The sequence below is a fragment of the Lissotriton helveticus genome, chromosome 9 (genome assembly GCF_964261635.1).
Source record: "Lissotriton helveticus chromosome 9, aLisHel1.1, whole genome shotgun sequence".
NCBI classification, from domain to species: domain Eukaryota; kingdom Metazoa; phylum Chordata; class Amphibia; order Caudata; family Salamandridae; genus Lissotriton; species Lissotriton helveticus.
In genome coordinates this window covers 884,572,240-884,590,981 of record NC_136070.1, presented here as the reverse complement: position 1 = coordinate 884,590,981, position 18,742 = coordinate 884,572,240, and the positions used below count along the sequence as shown (strand labels likewise).

General features: G+C 46.5%; 1 non-coding gene and 1 pseudogene across 1 annotated transcript; both read left to right on the top strand.

Moving 5' to 3' along the window:
• The first annotated feature begins 7,104 nt into the window (after positions 1–7,104).
• On the top strand, positions 7,105–9,676 carry LOC144783310 (uncharacterized; annotated as a pseudogene).
• Positions 9,677–14,390: 4,714 nt separating this feature from the next.
• Positions 14,391–14,521, top strand: LOC144783568 (U6atac minor spliceosomal RNA). Its single transcript, XR_013601520.1, has one exon. It is a non-coding gene; the product is annotated as a U6atac minor spliceosomal RNA (small nuclear RNA).
• The last annotated feature ends 4,221 nt before the right edge of the window (positions 14,522–18,742 follow it).

Here is an 18,742-nt window from a genome sequence, read left to right as displayed (position 1 = left end):
CAGCACCCAGCCTCAGGCAGGCCCAGCACCCAGCCTCAGCAACAGCCACGCCAGGCCCAGCCCCCAGCCTCAGCAGGTTTAGTCCAGGCCCAGCCTCAGGCAGGTCCAGCACCCAGCCTACGCCAGGCCCAGCCACGCTAGGCCCAGCCTCAGCCCAGGCCCAGCCACGCAGCCCAGGCCCAGCCACTGCCCACCACATCACAGCCTGGCGGCGGCGCACATGAACTGACTCACTTACTCAATCACTGAGTCTGAGTGCTGTGAGCCTAGAGAGACTGAGTCACTCCCGAGTCACCACGACGACGTCGACGAATCACGCCGCATTGTCTGTCTCTGCACTGCCACTGCAGCAGTGAGTGAGTGAGCCTGCTGACTGTCCGGTGACGGTCCGGCGCCGGCGGTACCTCTCCTGGACCTCGACCTCAGGTGAGTCTGGGTTACTACTTGCACACGGTTATAGTTACTTAAAACTGCCCACAGCTGCCTTTTCCCACCCTCCACTACCACCTGCCAGCCTGTTACCCATCCCTGAAATGGAGGCTGCTGTGCTGCCTGTCACTGTGTCATTACTTAACGCTGCCTGGGTGGATGAGTGGAGTGGGGGGTGGAGGTGACCCCCAGTCGCTGCGAATACCAGGTATTCCCAGGTGCATCTGTTGTCTCTCAAATGGAGGCTGTTGTTGTTACTCTGCTTCTGGGTGGATGTGGAGTTGTCGATCATGATTAGGCTGTAGTTCGCTGGAGTTCCTTAATGACTTAGCTTTAATATTGGATGTAATACAGTACCTCTCCAAAATTCAGGTGTATCATTTGAGAGAAGGCAATGATTGTATAATGAAGTCAAAACTTGTGGCCGTATGTTAGGTCTTCCTTGATGGCTGTGGGCAAACAGGACCAGCATCTTGTTTCTATTGCTTGAGGACCTTACTGACTTAGTTGTCATTAAAAGTCATAACAGGCTCCTCATTCATTATTTCCCTGTGGCCTGGATAGTTTGCTCCTAGTCTTTCATTACCATACAATGTTTTAGCATGATTGATCCAATCTTTCTCAGTAATATTTGTGTTGTTTGCTCATTTGCTGCCAATTGTGATGTTCACAGAGCACCCCATATTTTTGTTATTTGAGGTAAAATAAATGCATATATATAAATTTTAGAGCTACGGCCAATCCATGTTCCCCACCTAAATCATCTGATTGATTCCATATTTTACTTAAGGCAGTTTTAAATAGCAGAAACGAAAGTGGCAACAAGGAGAAGTATGGTACTACATCTGTTATGCTCAATTGGTTGGAAAGTGCGTTTTTTAATAGTTTATGGGGCCAAGACCTCTTCAGAGGTGCCCAGTAACCAGTGACTAATAATTGGTGAGAAGTCTGGAGGTTAAAGTATTTTAGAGAGTTGTCTGCTTTGTGAAGTCCTAGATCTGAATCAAAGTAGTGTAGAAGTTTAATGTGTGTACTGCAAAACACTACACATAATGTAATTTGCAGATGACAGATTTTTTTAATGTAGCCACTTTCGCGGGCTACTGCTTTGAATACACACACGGCTATATTATCAAGACAGGAGATCACATTATCGCCGCTTTATCGGCAGAAAACTGCTGATAAAGTAGCGATAATGCTAACTGTCAGCGTGAGAGGCTGCTGAGGCTACGTTTGCTCTGTAATCTTTTAAAAAAACTATTTTAGACTGTACTTCGGCCAGAGTGAGTGCTTTTCAGCGCTCCGCTCTCAACTGCATCTCTTACCTGATCTGATCGCCACCTTGGCGCAACGTGTTTAATTGTTGTTCTTTGCTCCTGGCACCGATCCGCCACGGCTTGTGCCGTTTGTAGCGGCGGTAGCCACATGAGCACACTTTGACCCCCGCCCTCCATACTCACTTCCGCCCTGCTGCCTAATTTGCAGGTTAGCGGTACAGTGATTGAAGTAGGCGGTGGTACTTAAACCCGGTATCCAGGTCAGTTCTTAGCTAACTGTCAGCGTGAGAGGCTGCTGAGGCTACGTTTGCTCTGTAATCTTTTAAAAAAACTATTTTAGACTGTACTTCGGCCAGAGTGAGTGCTTTTTAGCGCTCCGCTCTCAACTGCATCTCTTACCTGATCTGATCGCCACCTTGGCGCAACGTGTTTAATTGTTGTTCTTTGCTCCTGGCACCGATCCGCCACGGCTTGTGCCGTTTGTAGCGGCGGTAGCCACTTGAGCACACTTTGACCCCCGCCCTCCATACTCACTTCCGCCCTGCTGCCTAATTTGCAGGTTAGCGGTACAGTGATTGAAGTAGGCGGTGGTACTTAAACCCGGTATCCAGGTCAGTTCCTAGCTAACTGTCAGCGTGAGAGGCTGCTGAGGCTACGTTTGCTCTGTAATCTTTTAAAAAACTATTTTAGACTGTACTTCGGCCAGAGTGAGTGCTTTTCAGCGCTCCGCTCTCAACTGCATCTCTTACCTGATCTGATCGCCACCTTGGCGCAACGTGTTTAATTGTTGTTCTTTGCTCCTGGCACCGATCCGCCACGGCTTGTGCCGTTTGTAGCGGCGGTAGCCACTTGAGCACACTTTGACCCCCGCCCTCCATACTCACTTCCGCCCTGCTGCCTAATTTGCAGGTTAGCGGTACAGTGATTGAAGTAGGCGGTGGTACTTAAACCCGGTATCCAGGTCAGTTCTTAGCTAACTGTCAGCGTGAGAGGCTGCTGAGGCTACGTTTGCTCTGTAATCTTTTAAAAAAACTATTTTAGACTGTACTTCGGCCAGAGTGAGTGCTTTTCAGCGCTCCGCTCTCAACTGCATCTCTTACCTGATCTGATCGCCACCTTGGCGCAACGTGTTTAATTGTTGTTCTTTGCTCCTGGCACCGATCCGCCACGGCTTGTGCCGTTTGTAGCGGCGGTAGCCACTTGAGCACACTTTGACCCCCGCCCTCCATACTCACTTCCGCCCTGCTGCCTAATTTGCAGGTTAGCGGTACAGTGATTGAAGTAGGCGGTGGTACTTAAACCCGGTATCCAGGTCAGTTCTTAGCTAACTGTCAGCGTGAGAGGCTGCTGAGGCTACGTTTGCTCTGTAATCTTTTAAAAAAACTATTTTAGACTGTACTTCGGCCAGAGTGAGTGCTTTTCAGCGCTCCGCTCTCAACTGCATCTCTTACCTGATCTGATCGCCACCTTGGCGCAACGTGTTTAATTGTTGTTCTTTGCTCCTGGCACCGATCCGCCACGGCTTGTGCCGTTTGTAGCGGCGGTAGCCACATGAGCACACTTTGACCCCCGCCCTCCATACTCACTTCCGCCCTGCTGCCTAATTTGCAGGTTAGCGGTACAGTGTTTACCTCCCTTGGTGCATTTAATGCCTCCATGGCGGAAGCGCAGCGGACGAGCGCAGCGGGAGCGCCGACTTCGCGCCGAAGTCGTGCCAAAGTCCTGCCCGTCCGCGCCAGCACGGGCCTAGGGCCTAGCCCTTCTGCTCAGGTTCCTCTTACCTACTCTCGGTCCGCTCTCCTGTTGCTACGGGGTTCATTCTGCCCCTCGCATACCGTTCTAAATTGTCAAAATGCCCCCATTTCCTGCGCCCACTGTTCCCTGGCACTGAATTCCTTCGAATCAAGCACCGACAGTATGTCGTCCTCGTTCTGGCAATTACCCTCCCCGGTGCGTACTGTACGTCCCACATCACTCAATTCCTCATTAGACCTGACCTTTATTAGCATAAACAGCAGGTCGCTCTCTAAACATAAGAGAGATATTTTTGACCTCCTGGAGTCAGATCGCCCTGCTGCTGTGTTCGTGACCGAAACATGGCTTAAGGATAGCTCTGGCCCAGATTTAGCCATGGCTCTCCCCAATGATTATACCTACGTAGGGAGAAACCGAGCACTTAAAGACGGCGGAGGAATTGCTGTGATTTTTAAAAGAGAGTTCTCCTGTAAATGGGAAGACCTTGACTTCCCTAACTGTGAGGCGGGCCTGTTTAAACTAACTCTCTCCCCTCAATTTACCTTTACAGGTATTTTGATTTACCGCCCACCGGGGTCAGCGAGCGGGTGGGCTGCTGCACTTCCCGAGCTCATTTCTCCTTTTTTAGCACAATCTACCAATTTTACTATTGTTGGGGATTTAAATATTCATTTTAATTCTGTCTCGTGCGCTATTGCTAAACGCCTCCTACAGGATCTTGAAGCTCTTGACCTGCATCTCCGCAACTTTGACCCTACTCACAAGGCTGGTAACCTTTTAGACCCTATTATTTCCAATTTAACGAGCATCTCTTATCAATCCTCTACCCCTGTTCTCTGGTCAGACCATTTTTTAGTTCATTTTTCTATTAAAACATGTGTAGCCGATACTCCCAGGCCTGACTTTCCCCACAAAGCTAGTAGGAACTGGAAACGTTTAAATCTAGACAGATTAAATTCCCTTCTGGCCAATTCCATCCCGTCTGTTTCCAACATAACGATCGAAGAGCTACCTGCCATTAGTTCATGGCTAACTACAGCTCTGGATTCCTGCCTCCCTACCCAAAAAAATAAAACTCAAATTCATCACCCCCCGGCTCCCTGGTTTAATGACTCCCTACGCCTTGAAAAATCCAACTGCAAAAAGCTAGAACGCATTTGGCGTGCTAAATATAATCCTGAGCACAAAGCCAACTATAGGGCTGCTCTTAAATCTTACCATTTGGCATGTGACACCGCTAGAGCTAACTTTGCCAATAACACCATACTCACGGCTCAAAACAGGCCTAAGGCCCTGTTTAAAATTGTCAAGGAGCTCTCAGGGGCTTCCTCAGTTCCTAAAGACCCCTGTTTAGACACGGCACAGTGTAATGCTCTAGCCAATTTTTTCAGGGAAAAGATAGATAAAATTTATGCCATTTTTAATTCCACTCCTGACACCCCTACTCACATTGCTCAAAATCCTGACAATCCTCCCCTGGATACCCCTCTCTGTTCCCTGCCTACCACTTCCCAACTGCTTTCCTGGGATCTCATTTCCCTTACACTTCTAAAAAAGTACCTCCAGACCATCAAATCTGGCTCTCCCCTTGACCCTCTCCCCCCTCAAGTTCTGGGTTCCCTCGACCCAGATTCACTCCACATTATTTTGGATGTCCTCAACTCCTCCTTGGTAGAAGCGACTGTCCCGAAGGAATGGAAGCACGCTATGGTGGTTCCATTATTAAAGAAGGCCAATGCGGACCCCAACAATCCTTCCAACTTTCGCCCTACTTCACTGCTTTCTTGCTTCTCCAAGATTTTGGAGAAGCATGTGAATTCTTTACTTAGTTCTTTTGTTGAATCCACCAATTTTCTCCACTGCTCTCAATCCGGGTTCAGGGCTGGTTTCTCCACGGAAACTACCCTCCTTGGCGTGTCAGAAACCATCAGACGCCAAGTGGATAATGGCGAGACGGTGGCACTCATCTTGCTTGATTTGAGTGCCGCTTTTGACACCGTCTCCCATTCCATCTTATTATCCACCCTGGAGGCAGTAGGTGTCGGTGGTACCGCCCTGGCCTGGATTGCTAACTTTCTGTCTGATCGCACGTTTCAGGTTTTTTCCTCTTCCTCTGCTTCATCCACCCTCCCTTCCGCTCACGGTGTTCCCCAGGGTTCCATCCTTAGTCCCCTTTTTTTTAACCTTTACGTAAGGCCTCTTGCGTTCCTGGCTGAACAGGCTGGCCTTACAATTTATTCCTACGCCGATGACACTCAAGTCATCTATTCCCTATCGACTAATAAAAACCTCCCTTCCTCCTCTCTTCAAATTGGATTGAAGCATATATCGGACTGGATGTTAAAGCACAAACTGAAGCTTAACGGGGATAAAACAGAGCTGCTCTTGTTTGGCCCCGACACTTCTCTCTGGGGCCCACACCATTGGCCTACGGAGATGGGTCCTCTACCCATTCCATCAGTGTCTGCTCGCAATCTCGGTGTGATCTTCGACAACCAACTTACCTTCAAACATCATGTTGTGAAAGTTGCAGCCACTTGTACGACCATCATCAGGTGGCTGAGAAAGATCACTTGGATGCTGCCTACAGACACCTTGAGGACCGTCGTCCAGGCCCTTGTCATCTCACGCCTGGACTATGGGAACATCCTGCTCTTAGGGGCTGCCAAAGAGGTAACCAGAAAATATCAGGTGGTTCAGAATATGGCAGTCCGCCTGATCTGTCACCTTCCTGCCAGATCCTCGGTCACCCACCACAGGCGGAACCTGCACTGGTTGCGCATTGAAAGCAGAGTGCATTTTAAAGCACTCTGCTACATGCATAAAATCATGACTGATAGAGCCCCGCGCTACCTTGCTGCTCTAGTTCAGCAATATGTTCCCCCCCGCACACTTAGGTCCTTGTCGCATAACAAATTTAAAATTCCGCGCATCAACAGAGCCAAAATGGGTGGCCGCTCGTTTGCTCTGTTGGCCCCATCCCTATGGAATTCTCTTCCTCAGTCTTTGCGCACGGAATCGTGCTTTCTGAAATTCCGTAAGGGAATAAAGACCTGGCTTTTCAACAACTAATGTCCCTCGCGCCTATCACTGATCAGTTTGCTCTAGCGCCGGGAAACCTCCGGGTAGCTGCGCGCTTAATAAGTGTAATAATAAATAAATAAATAATGGGCTTGATAATATGCTCTATGGAATTCCAATCGAAGTTTAGTCAACAACACTGTCTCCTTTTGATTTTACTGGTATTGTACCCCAAAATAATGAAATGACACCCTTGGACATGCACAATGTTGAGGTATGCTACCAGTGTAGGTAAAAGCAGTGGGGCAGGGTGGTGGTGGAGGCGGGGAGGGATTGGATAGATGACCCAGAGGGCAAATTGAATAATACCATTTCCCTTGTGTGTCGAATTACCCCCTCACCCATCTCCTCTTACCTGCACAGGCTGCTCCTGTATGCTATAGTATCCATTGCAAGTAGGGATTTATTGATAGCATTTTGTTATTGCTTTTTGCATATTTTGCAGTGAGCCAGGGACAATGATTGCCTTTTGTCTGTTGCAATTTCAGGTATTCGTCCAGCCTCATCGTGAAATAGTTAATTTTTCTGCGCCCAGCTGACTTGGCAGTTTAATTATTGCAAGATGGGCAAGTGGTCACAATATAAAAAAATATACAGAAAAGAGTGGCAGTTGGATCCTGAACTAAAAAAATTGATTGCCCCTGTAAGGACAAATGATAGCAAAGGAGCATGCAAGTACTGCCATGTGGACATCCATGCCCATTATAATGATTTGAAGCAACATGCAGCAACCACTGAACACCGCTCACGCTGTAATGCAGCGAGCACATCTGTGGCATCCTTTATCCAACCTATCCCTTCCATTGCTAATGATCAGAAAAGAAGAGAAATCAGATTTGCCATACAAACTGCTTGTTGTACATCCATTAATAATAAAGATGGGTCTGGTGAAATTTTGAAAGATGAATTCCCTGCCTTCCGAATGCACCGCACAAAATGTACAGCACTAATTAATTCTCTGTTGGTCCCATATTTCAAAGAGGAATTGCTGAAACATATTGGAGCATCACCATTTTCTTTATTGATTGATGAACGACTGACATTGAAGTGACAAAACTACTATGCATTTGCATTAAATATTTCAGCAAAAAGCTTAACACATTTGTAAGCACCTTCCTTGCCATGGTAGAATTAGATCAGGCCTGTTCTGAAGATATAGCAAATGCAGTCCTAAACATGCTGGAAACTTGTAACCTTGAGATTAAAAAAGTAATTGGCATAGGTATAGATGGGGCAAGCGTCACGTGTGGGAAGCACCACTCAACTTTCACCTTGTTGCGAGATAAACAACCATCCTTGCAACTTGTGCGCTGTATTTGCCACTCCCTTGACATCATTGCTAAGAAAGCAATAAGGAGCATTCCTAGCAATATCGAATTTATGATCCGAGAAACTTACAACTGGTTTTCCAACTCACCAAAACGCCAGGCTGACTATGTTATGTTATGTTATGTTATGTTATATATTTCTTGTAGCGCGCACTGCTAGTCAAGACTGTCCTGGCACGAAGAGGGATTCAGTGTCAGAAAGTAACAAAGGGATAACATAACAAGAGAGAATATGTGCATTTACATGAATTGCTTGAATAAGTGAGTCTTAAGGTGCTTTTTAAAATAAGTGAGGTTAGTCGTGTGTCTCAAATGGTCAGGGAGGCTATTCCATAGCTGAGCAGCTATGACCGTCATGGATTTTCCTCACAGACGAGCTCTCTTAAATCTCGGAATGACCAGATGTCTGAGAGAGGCCGATCTCAATTGTCGCGGGGGATGATAGAAGGCAAACCTGGCACTGAGGTAAGGTGGGCAAGGACCGTGTAAGGCCTTAAAGGCCAGTGTTAGGACCTTGAAGCGCACTCTAAGAGCAACTGGAAGCCAATGAAGATCCGCCAGTTGTCTTCCTACACTATGGCATTTAGGGATGTTGAATAGAAGCCTCACTGTCGCGTTCTGGACTACTTGCAATTTGCGAAGCAGGAAATCAGGAGCGCCCGCGTAAAGTGCATTAGCGTAATCCAGGCGCGACAGAATGAGTGCTCTAGCCACTGTTTCCTTCGCTTCCTGGGGGAGAAGAGGGAAGAACTTCCGGAGGGTGATCAGAGTCCCATAACAGGAGTTGTAACTGACATTGGACGGATGCATGCCCCTGAAATTAATTTCTCCTTGTGAAACACGGTGGCTAGTGATGGCAGATGGTGTAGATCGTTTGCTAGAACAATATGATGCCTTAAAAGTACACTTTTGCACAGCATCCTATGTGGAACACTGCTATGCAGCAAGGATGCTCCAGGAAATGTATCAAGATGAGCTAAATCTACTCTACCTCACTTTCTTAAAGCCAGTGCTCCAAGAAATAAAGGTTGTTAACAAGATTTTTCAGCTAGAATCTGGGCATGCACTCCACATCTTCCGCGATCTATACACTCTGTACTTGTCCACACTTAAAAGGATACTTAAACCAAGTGTTTTCACATCTAATAATCAGAAGAAGTTGCAGAGCCTAGACTTCCAAAGTTCTGCCATTTATCTTTCACAGGATGATGTGGATCTTGGCCTCACTTTCCGTAACAAGCTGGAAGAAAGTAAACTCCCCTCTGTGTCAAAGGAAGGCATTGTGACAAGGTGCCTAGAGTTCATGAAAGTGTTGGTGTCTGAATATAAAGCTCGTCTCCCCGAGTCTCTCAGCATGCTTAAAAAGTTAGAAAGTTTGAGTCCGCAAAAAGTACTTGCAGATCCCAAACCACCTGTAACAGATTTGCAAGAAGCCTTTTTCACTTGTCCATTGGAGGTCCTGGAGTCACAATGGAGAACTATATCTTCATCCTCATTTCATAACACTTCAAACATAGAATCGTTCTGGATGGAAGTGTATAACTACACCGATGCTGCTGGCAACCATTGTTTTCACAAGCTTGCAATGGGTGCTATAAAGATGTTGACTCTCCTGATATCCAATGCTCATGTTGAACGAGGTTTTTCTCAGATGACGCTGTTAAAAATGATAGAAGGAACAGAATGGGCCTAAAACTGCTTTCAAATATTCTATATATTAAGTTTGGACTGAAACGCATTGCAATAAAGTCCTATTCATTTCTTCCACCCCCGCAATTGTTTGCAAAATTTAACAGAACAATGTAGGATTAAAATTGCAACAGTCAGCGCCGCCACCACCCCGGAGGTGCATGCAGCTCATGTATGTTGCCAGGGGTAGAAAAACACTTTCACATACCTGCTCATTAACTGCAGAAGGAGGCACAACGCCTGCCTGCTACTAACAGGACCAGAAGAACACTTTGTTAGACCTACTCTTGCCACTGTGTACCCCAGAGCATTGCGTGTCACTCCTGCTGGTGCCAACCCTAGAAGAGCACCATTCTCCACCTTCTCCTAATTCCAGCAACCCACATTGCAGTGAAAAAACAGAATTGCATTTCCATTCTATATTTCAACAAAAAGCTTAACAAATTTGTAAGCGCTTTCCTTGCCATGGTAGTATTAGATCATGCCTATTCCGAACCTATTGCAAATGCAGACCTAAACTTGCTTGAAAACTGTAACCTTGACGTTAAAAAGTGCAATTGGCATAGGCACAGATGGTGTAAGCATCATGTGTGGGAAGAACCACTCAACATTCACCATGTTGCGAGATGAGCACCCATCCTTGCAACTTGTGCGCTGTATTTGCCACTCCCTTGACATCACTGCTAAGAAAGCAATAAGGAGAATTCCTAGCAATTTAGAATTTGTGATCAGAGAAACTCACAACTGTTTTTTGCACCCACCAAAACGCCAGGCTGACTATAAGGAGTTGTGTCTCACATTGGATGGAGGCATGTCCCTGAAATTAATTTCTCCTTGCAAAACACTGTGGCTATTGACGTCCGATCGTGTAGATTGCCTATTTTCCCCCTACTTTGATTGAGCAGGTGCCATTGTCATGTATTAGCTCTAGGATTACTACAGTCCGGAGTCACAATGGCGAACTGTATCCTCCTGCTCATTTCTTAACACTTCAAACATAGATTAGTTTACTTGAACAAAATGATGCCTTCAAAATAAACGTTTGCAAAGCATCCTATGTTGAACACTGCTTTGCATTAAGATTGTGCCACACAATTTATCAAGATGAGCCATGCCTATTTCCCCCCTACTTTGATTGAGCAGATGCCATTGTCATGTATTAGCGCTAGGAATACCACAGTTATGCCAGTACATAAATAGATAATTGTCTCTTGCAGTTTCGGGTACTCCCCTGCCCTCTCATCAACACAGTTTATCATTGTGCAGCTTCTCCCAGAAGTGCAACAGTTGCAGTTTAAAAAGTGCAATATGGGCAAGTGAGTTCAAAACATAGAAAACGGTGGTAGTGGTTTCTGAATCCAAAGGATGGATAACTCAATAAAATAAGATCACACCAAGGCAGCGTGCAAGTACTGCCCTATAGAACTGCATGCCCATTATAATGATTTGAAGCAACATGCAGTAACAAAGAAACACAGCTCATGATGTAATGCAGCAAGCACATCTATGCAATCCTTTGTACAGCCTATCCCTTCCATACCCAACGACCAGAAAAGAAGAGAAATCAGGTTTGCCATACAAACTGCTTGTTGTACATCCATTAATACTATAGATGGGTATGGTGACATTTTGAAAGATGAATTCCCTCCCTTCCAAATGCACCCAGTGTCCAGCCAAAAGCTGCCAAAGTTGAAATACAAACAAGTGATTAATGAACAATTTGCAGTTTCCCTGTGCTGGCCATGTTGACAGGGACTTGCCTCACCCCTTGAAACGAGCGTCTGCGTCTGGAGGCATGCATGTGCCTATTCACCTAGCTGACTGTCTTCTACTGGAAGAAACCTAAGTGGCTCCTGCTGAGGTCTTTGTGTCCAGCCAAAAGCTGCCTAAGTTGAAATACAAACAAGAGATTAATGAACAATTCGCAGTTTCCCTGTGCTGGCCATGTTTACAGGGCCTTGCCTCACCCCTTGAAACGAGCGTCTGCGTCTGGAGGCATGCCATGTGCCTATTCACCTAGCTGACTGTCTTCTACTGGAAGAAACCTAAGTGGCTCCTCCTGAGGTCTTTGTGTCCACCAAAAGCTGCCAAAGTTGAAATACAAACAAGTGATTAATGAACAATTCGCAGTTTCCCTGTGCTGGCCATGTTTACAGGGCCTTGCCTCACCCCTTGAAACGAGCGTCTGCGTCTGGAGGCATGCCATGTGCCTATTCACCTAGCTGACTGTCTTCTACTGGAAGAAACCTAAGTGGCTCCTCCTGAGGTCTTTGTGTCCACCAAAAGCTGCCAAAGTTGAAATACAAACAAGTGATTAATGAACAATTCGCAGTTTCCCTGTGCTGGCCATGTTTACAGGGACTTGCCTCACCCCTTGAAATGAGCGTCTGCAAGATTTACAGAATTGCTGCTCATCAAGAGAAGTGAGTGACCATTTTTCAATGTAGATTTGTAATCTGTAATGTAATGAATAATGAAGACACTAAGTTTTACAGACTTGATTAAAATACAATTTAGAGGGAGCAGTAAATTGCACAGAACACTATTTTTGCCTTGCTTATTTTTTGTTTCTACTATTGTATTCTGAGCGGTGCCTGTTTCACATGCTAAAGTCACAGTAAGGACTGGTCTTAAAATTGAGTAGCATTAAGGCAGATGCCCAATTTAACGCCCTCCCACCATCTGTATATTGAATACAATGTATATTTGTCCTTATAATTGTTTCTGATGATAATTTGTGCATCATTTCCGACTTGCTAATTTGGCCTGATTTTTGAGCTGGAACTGGTCTGAATGGGCTTATTTTGGACTTATATTTGAGCGGCTTTGGGCTTGGGCCGGGTCTAAAAATCTGGCAACACTACCCTCGTGTCTCCTCCTCTTTGTCTCCTTGGATGACCCAGGGAAGCCGCAAGAGCTTCGGAAAACGAGCAAGGCGGCGTGGTACGGTCAGTTTCAAGGAGGCTTGGTTAGCGTTGTAGACAGCGAGCTGTTTATCTCAGTGGTTTAAGCTCATAGTGTTAGACAGATACAAGTGCATAGGTTTGATTCCTGGAATTTATTTAGCACATCCCGGGTATTTATTTTTGGAGGTCCAGGTGTCAAGTCCCTGTTCGGGCAGTATATGTTTCACATTCCTGGTAGTTATGTTAGCACATTCCTTGGATCTATTTAGCGCATTCTTGGTATTTGTTTAGCAGTTTGATTTAAATTTGTGGGTTCTTTTCTGAGTATCCATTTAGCAGTTTTATTCAATTTAGGGCAACCGCATGGATAGCCTATATCTGTGGGGGGTGCTCGGACGGCCGGCTCAGCGGCGGCATAAGATTAAGTTCGCTGATGTTCAAGTCTCAGGGGGCCGGGATTTGCATCCGTAGAGAGTAGTGAGGCTGCCGCCGCGGTTCCAGGGGCATCTCCTGGGACCCAGGGGAAGCCGCACAGAACTTTTGAAGTCTGAGGCAGCGAGGTGTGTGGCAAGGTGGGTCCAGGAGGCCTAGTGTAGCTATAAGGAACTTGTAGCTCGGTTCAGTGAGCGTTGGTCTTTAGTGCTCTATATGCATCGGGTGGGGGTTCGATCCTCCTATTTAAAAGAAAGGTAAAAAGAAAGGAGCAAACATAGGAGCGTACATAAAAATTTATAAATCCATCTATGTGCATTAATAGTGATGTTGAAGGGTAATTTGGCCACTTTACAGTGAAGAAAGGGATGTATTAAGAGAATTGAGTCGGGCCTCGCAAGATGGAGGCGGGGCTGAGAGCGCACTACAAAGTTGCTTTTTGTAATTGATGCATGTTTTTTTCAGACTTGTGTCAGTGCGCTGATTGTGGCATAGTGGTTACGTTTTGGCGCGTCGGTGGCTTCAGGCAGGGTTCGATCCCCTATAATGATTGATGTTAAAACATTTTCTTTTTTTTAATATTAAAATAAACAAGGAAGTAGCATTAGCTGGGAATGGTTGCTGAGGCCAGTTTCACAGCGTTTGGGTGACTTGGTGACTGCGATATGCTGCATGCCGCGATGCATTCTTTTTGTGGGGTGACTGGCTCGTGCAGGAAGGTCAGGCTCCGCGAGCTGAGTAAGTCTGAGTTAAGGCCGCTTGCCATGCAGCGCATGCTGCGGCGGTTGCGGCATGGCAGGATGGGCGGGGCGGGCAGCTTTCTTTATTCCTTTTTGATGTTTTTTGTGTAGCGTGGACTTTGTGACAGGCTCGTGCAGGAAGGTCAGGCCTCGCGGGCTGGGTTGAGGCCGCTGCGGGCATTTTGATCGGCTGCATGTTCGGCCGTCCTGCGGCGGTCCAGGCATGGCAAGAGGAGCGGAGTGGGCAGCTTTATTTATTCCTCGTTTTAATGCGTTTTTTTATATAGCGTGGACGTTACCCGAAGGTGGCAAAGACTGCTTTGAATTAGGAACAGTAATGATACATAAGGAGGAAGTTACTAGTGACCATATTACATAAGCAACCTTAAGTCATTACAGGAGGAAAGTGACATGTGTGCAAGTTACAAAAGCGTGCAAAGTACCGGTAGAAGCAGCAGTGAACTATTGGCAAGGCAATGGCTTATTTTGATTAAAAATTGCCATTTTAATGTTATACATTGCTTGCTGAGGTGGCAACTACAGCTTGTGTGCGATGCAGGTTATTTGTGGTAATTGCATCAGCTTTATTACACAAGTCACTAGAATTCGGGTGCAAGGCACTTATTATGTACGGTCCCTACAGCATATTAACTAAATGAAGGCCATTTTTAAAAATAAATATATAAAAAATACATAAATAAAAAAAAAGGTCCACCTCGTAGTACAAAGTGGATGCCTGGGGGATAACTATTCGTGTGGTATGAAAGAATAGACGGTTAGCACTCCCCTTGAACAGGATGGAGGAGGTCCTAGTGTCCTTTACAACACATAAACATACGGTTAAGGCACTGCCACTTACTTTGTGGCGTTTAACCATGTTTTGTGGACATTTGGTTATGGGAGGTATGGGGGTGCAGAGGCAGCTGGGAATTCAGCTGCGCTATTTCATACTCCCGAAAACAAAATGTGTTCATAGCTGCAATGCAGGAGGGGTAATAAATGAGATATATATTGTCCTAGGAAACTGCCTCTGGTTTAGAGACATGTAATTTCTACTCCAGACATAAGTGCACATTCAAGGTGAAGACCACCAAATATTGACTGCTTGTTTTCTTTTCTGGTGGGAGGCGCATTGCGTGGACATGGCAGTTACATAGCCTCCAGACGGCACCTGGCATGAACTTGAGGATGGCTGACATATCAGTACTGGCACACCGGGGTGCAGGAGTCTGGGTCCAGTGTGGTAACAGTTTAACGGTTTGTATGTGTCATGCCACAGGATAGGCCTTGGTGCGGGAGTAAAAGCCAAAAGGTCTACTTGGAAGGGGGAAGCATGCAAGTGAGTGGAGTAGGAGTGCTGCAAGGTATCCACATTGGGGCATAGCCGCATGTAGGGGTAACACTCTTACTTGGATACCGTTCAAGGTTTATAGCCGTACCGATAGGCATAGGAAGATTTTCGTGCCCCTGTGGTAATTTTGGCATGTTATAGGCAATTGGGCTCAGCAATAAATATAGCCTGGCCTGTGCAGAGCCATGCAGTCCCTTTCGTTGCACCATAATAAGGTGGGAACACTACTGGCACTCTGCCTAGATAGCGAAACTTGAATACCGGTCACGGTTTATAGCCGTACTGAAAGGCACAGGAAGGTTTTCGTGCTCCTGTGGTAATTTTTGCATATTATAGGCAATTGGGCTCAGCGATAAATATAGCCTGGCCGGTGCAGAGCCATGCAGTCCCTTTCCTTGCACCATAATAAGGCAGAAACACCACTGGCACTCTGCCTACTATAACTTTAGTTCACAACACATGGGCGAGGACAGGACTAGGGCCCATGGTCTGCCACATTAAGTAACATGTAATCAGCAGGGTCGGGGAGGTCGACCCAGCAAAGTTTTCCTCCCAGATTTAATTGAACTTGCAGTGCTGAGCGCCCGGCGATAATACCAGTGGCTATTTGCCACTGGCTTTTGCATTTTGTTTGGTCCCACTACTTCGCCCATGTCCAATGGTGGCTAAATTTCTCTGGAAGTGAATTGCCCCGGGCACACTCGTCTGGGTCAGTTCTGTAACAGTCTACATACCTATGCTTGCAGCTATTAACAAGGCAGGGGTGTGAGCAAAAGGGGCTCATTTATGGGGTTCTCTTGCTCCTTGTAATAAGTCTATAGAGTTACGGAGCCAGTGTGCAATCCTTATCGAGGCAATTGACTCAAAAGGACTGACAACTCTGGTGCCACCCTACTAGCGATAGTAGCAGTATGCACGCGGAGTAGCAGGGCCAACCAATTACTAAGGGCATAAGAAATATTGCGGTAGCACGTTGGGGCCTGCTGGCACAATCTGTGTGGGTGAGTGGGCCAGAATAAGGTTTTAAATACATGTAATCTGCAGCTACCGTTTGCCTTCAACATGGGCAACACAATCTGTCTTTTATGGGGCACTCGCATTAAATAACGATTATTAGGCACTTCGGTTACATAGAGGCAATAAGCTTGGGGGAATGGATCAATGTCACCAGTTCAATAGCCTTCCGGTCCTTCCAGGCACACAAATAATTAGCAAGACACCGCTTGGTTTACGGGGCGATAGGTGGGGCGTTTGTGGGGGCCACATTCAATTGCGATGCCATGCGCCCGTGATTGCAAATAATGAGATGGTGGCTTTGGCGCGTTAGGGCCTGTTGGCACAATGTGCGGAGCAGGTCGGTCAAGTCGGCCTAATACAAAGTCAAATGTAAGGCCAACTGCCCTGGATTGCAAACATAAACTGGTTGCTGTGGCGCATTGGTGCCTGCTGCCATAATGTGCACAGTGCACAAATGTAAGGCCAAGCGGTAGTTTCCAATGGAGTATCATGCCTAATTCCTTCCTGCCGTTCATCGGTACATGGCGATACAGTCTGCCTGGGACCGCTTGGTATAGGTAATGATAAGATAACGTATTCACAGGTTCATCTACAGTGCAATATAGTTTAACTTCATGAGGGGGCAGCTTGCCCTAGGTCTTATCTCCATATGGACAAGCTCCAACACATTAGGAGGTTCAGCGATTGGAGAGACCCTAAGAAGGGGGTGCGGTGGAATTGTGCATTGTATAGGCGGTGACGGGACTGACCTGCAGGTGGTCCTGGACTCTACTGCTGTGGGTAGGTGCGCTATGAGGTGCCCTGTATATTATGTAATGGAATGTTTGCTGTAGCGTGTTTGGGGCCTGCCGGCATGTGGTGCACAGCTGAGTGTGTCGGCCGAGTCGGCCAACAATGTAAGTACTTTGTGTAGGGAAAAGCTGAAATAAATTATAAGGTTATGCCTAATTTTCTTACTAACTGTGGCATGGGGATGTCGGAAGTTGATGGCTATGAAAATTGTCATATATCCGAATAATACTTAATACCGTAGTGGTTGTGTAGATTTATATGAATAATGGTCCACCTGTCAGTGGCTCAGGACTTCCAGGCATAATCCGAGGCTCATTGGATGTGCCTTGGTTGTGGTGCTCGGCTCCAGGCATTATGGCTAGGATGAGGCGTTAGTGGAGGTCCCCAGTTGTCATTTCCCCTATGATAGAGTGTACCAGTTGCTGACTGGTCTCTAGTTTGTGTTATCATTGCTTTAATTGGGTAAAAAGCATGGGAGTGGGCTCCTAGGATAACATACCATTCCTCCACATTTGTTGGTGTGGGTTTCCCTTGATTCGCAGAGCGGAGCAGCAGTTTCCGAGGGTCCAGTCTGGAAAAGGCACGAAAGGCTGAGGGGTTAAGGCACCATTGTTTTGGGGCTGTGGGTCTAGAATTGCGGATATATATTTGCTCTTTTGGAACAAGTGTTGCGAGCCAGAGTTTTTTCCCCCACCCTGCTAATTAGTCATACACGCGGGCGGGAATAATATGGTGTCCCTTGCCAGGCATGGGGTGCGAGAGGCTTTGTTGCAGCCATGGCTAAGTTTAGACGATGTCTTCCAAAAACAGTGATTGGTTGTTAGAATTAATTTCACGAGCAGCCATAGCCAGTGGGGTTACGGTAATAGCCAGGACTGAATCTGTAATGAAGCAGAACCATTTCGTACAAAGCATTTTAACAAAGTCCTCCACGGGTTCTATAAGGCACACATTGCTATGTCCCGGGATGAGAGAGTTTGTTCCATGAGGATGAGGTGCATCTGTTTGCCGAGGGGATGGAGTTCTTTATCCACACGGTACTGGGGGCTATTGTGGAGCACAGAGGGTGAGTGCGCCAGGGACCTTCTCGCCCTGTGGCGGAGCGCTGCCAGTTAACACAAAAGGGGGCATGCGCAGCAATGGAGGTTCAGCGACTCGATGTACCCCAAGAGGGGGTACAATGGAGCTGTGCAGTGGATAGGCGGGGAGGGGACTGACCTGCTGGTGGTCCTGGACTCTACTGGACTCTACTTCTGAGGGAAGGCGCGGGTGGTCCTGTCTTTACTGCCCTATCCCGCAACGTATAGTCTTTGTGGACTCTTTGGGAGGCGGCCTGTGTTCAGGTATATCGGTGGTCCGGTGATTATGCGGTGGCCAGTATTTCAAGCAATAAAATGTTTGCTGTAGCGCGTTGGAGCCTGCCGGCACAATGTGCTCAGCTGTATCGGCCGAGTCGGCCAACAAATTTAAATACATGTGTACAGAGAAGCTGAGATCAAATTATATTGTTATGCCTAATTTCGTTACTGTCTTTTGTCATGGGGATGTGGCCGAGTCGCCCTACAAATTTAAATACATGTGGATGGCGAAGCTGAAATCAATGATAAGGTTATACCTAATTTCCTTACTGCCTTTGTTATGTGTATGTCGCTAAAAGGTCTGTTCATGTGAATAATGATATATATATATCCAAGTAGTACTTGGCTCTTGTTTTGGTTGTGTAGATTTATGTGAGTTAACGTGAATAAAAGTCTACGCCTTGGACAATATAACCGATTTTGGATATTCTTGGGCACAGTGGGAACTGATGGGTGTCAAAAGTGAAGGGGAGAGAGTGTTTCATTGTGTGGGTACTATTATCCAGCCACTGGCCTAATTGTACATCATCTCTACTTTGTAGTCCGGGTAAACAGCAGAGATTCCTTAATGTTACAGGCTACTGGGT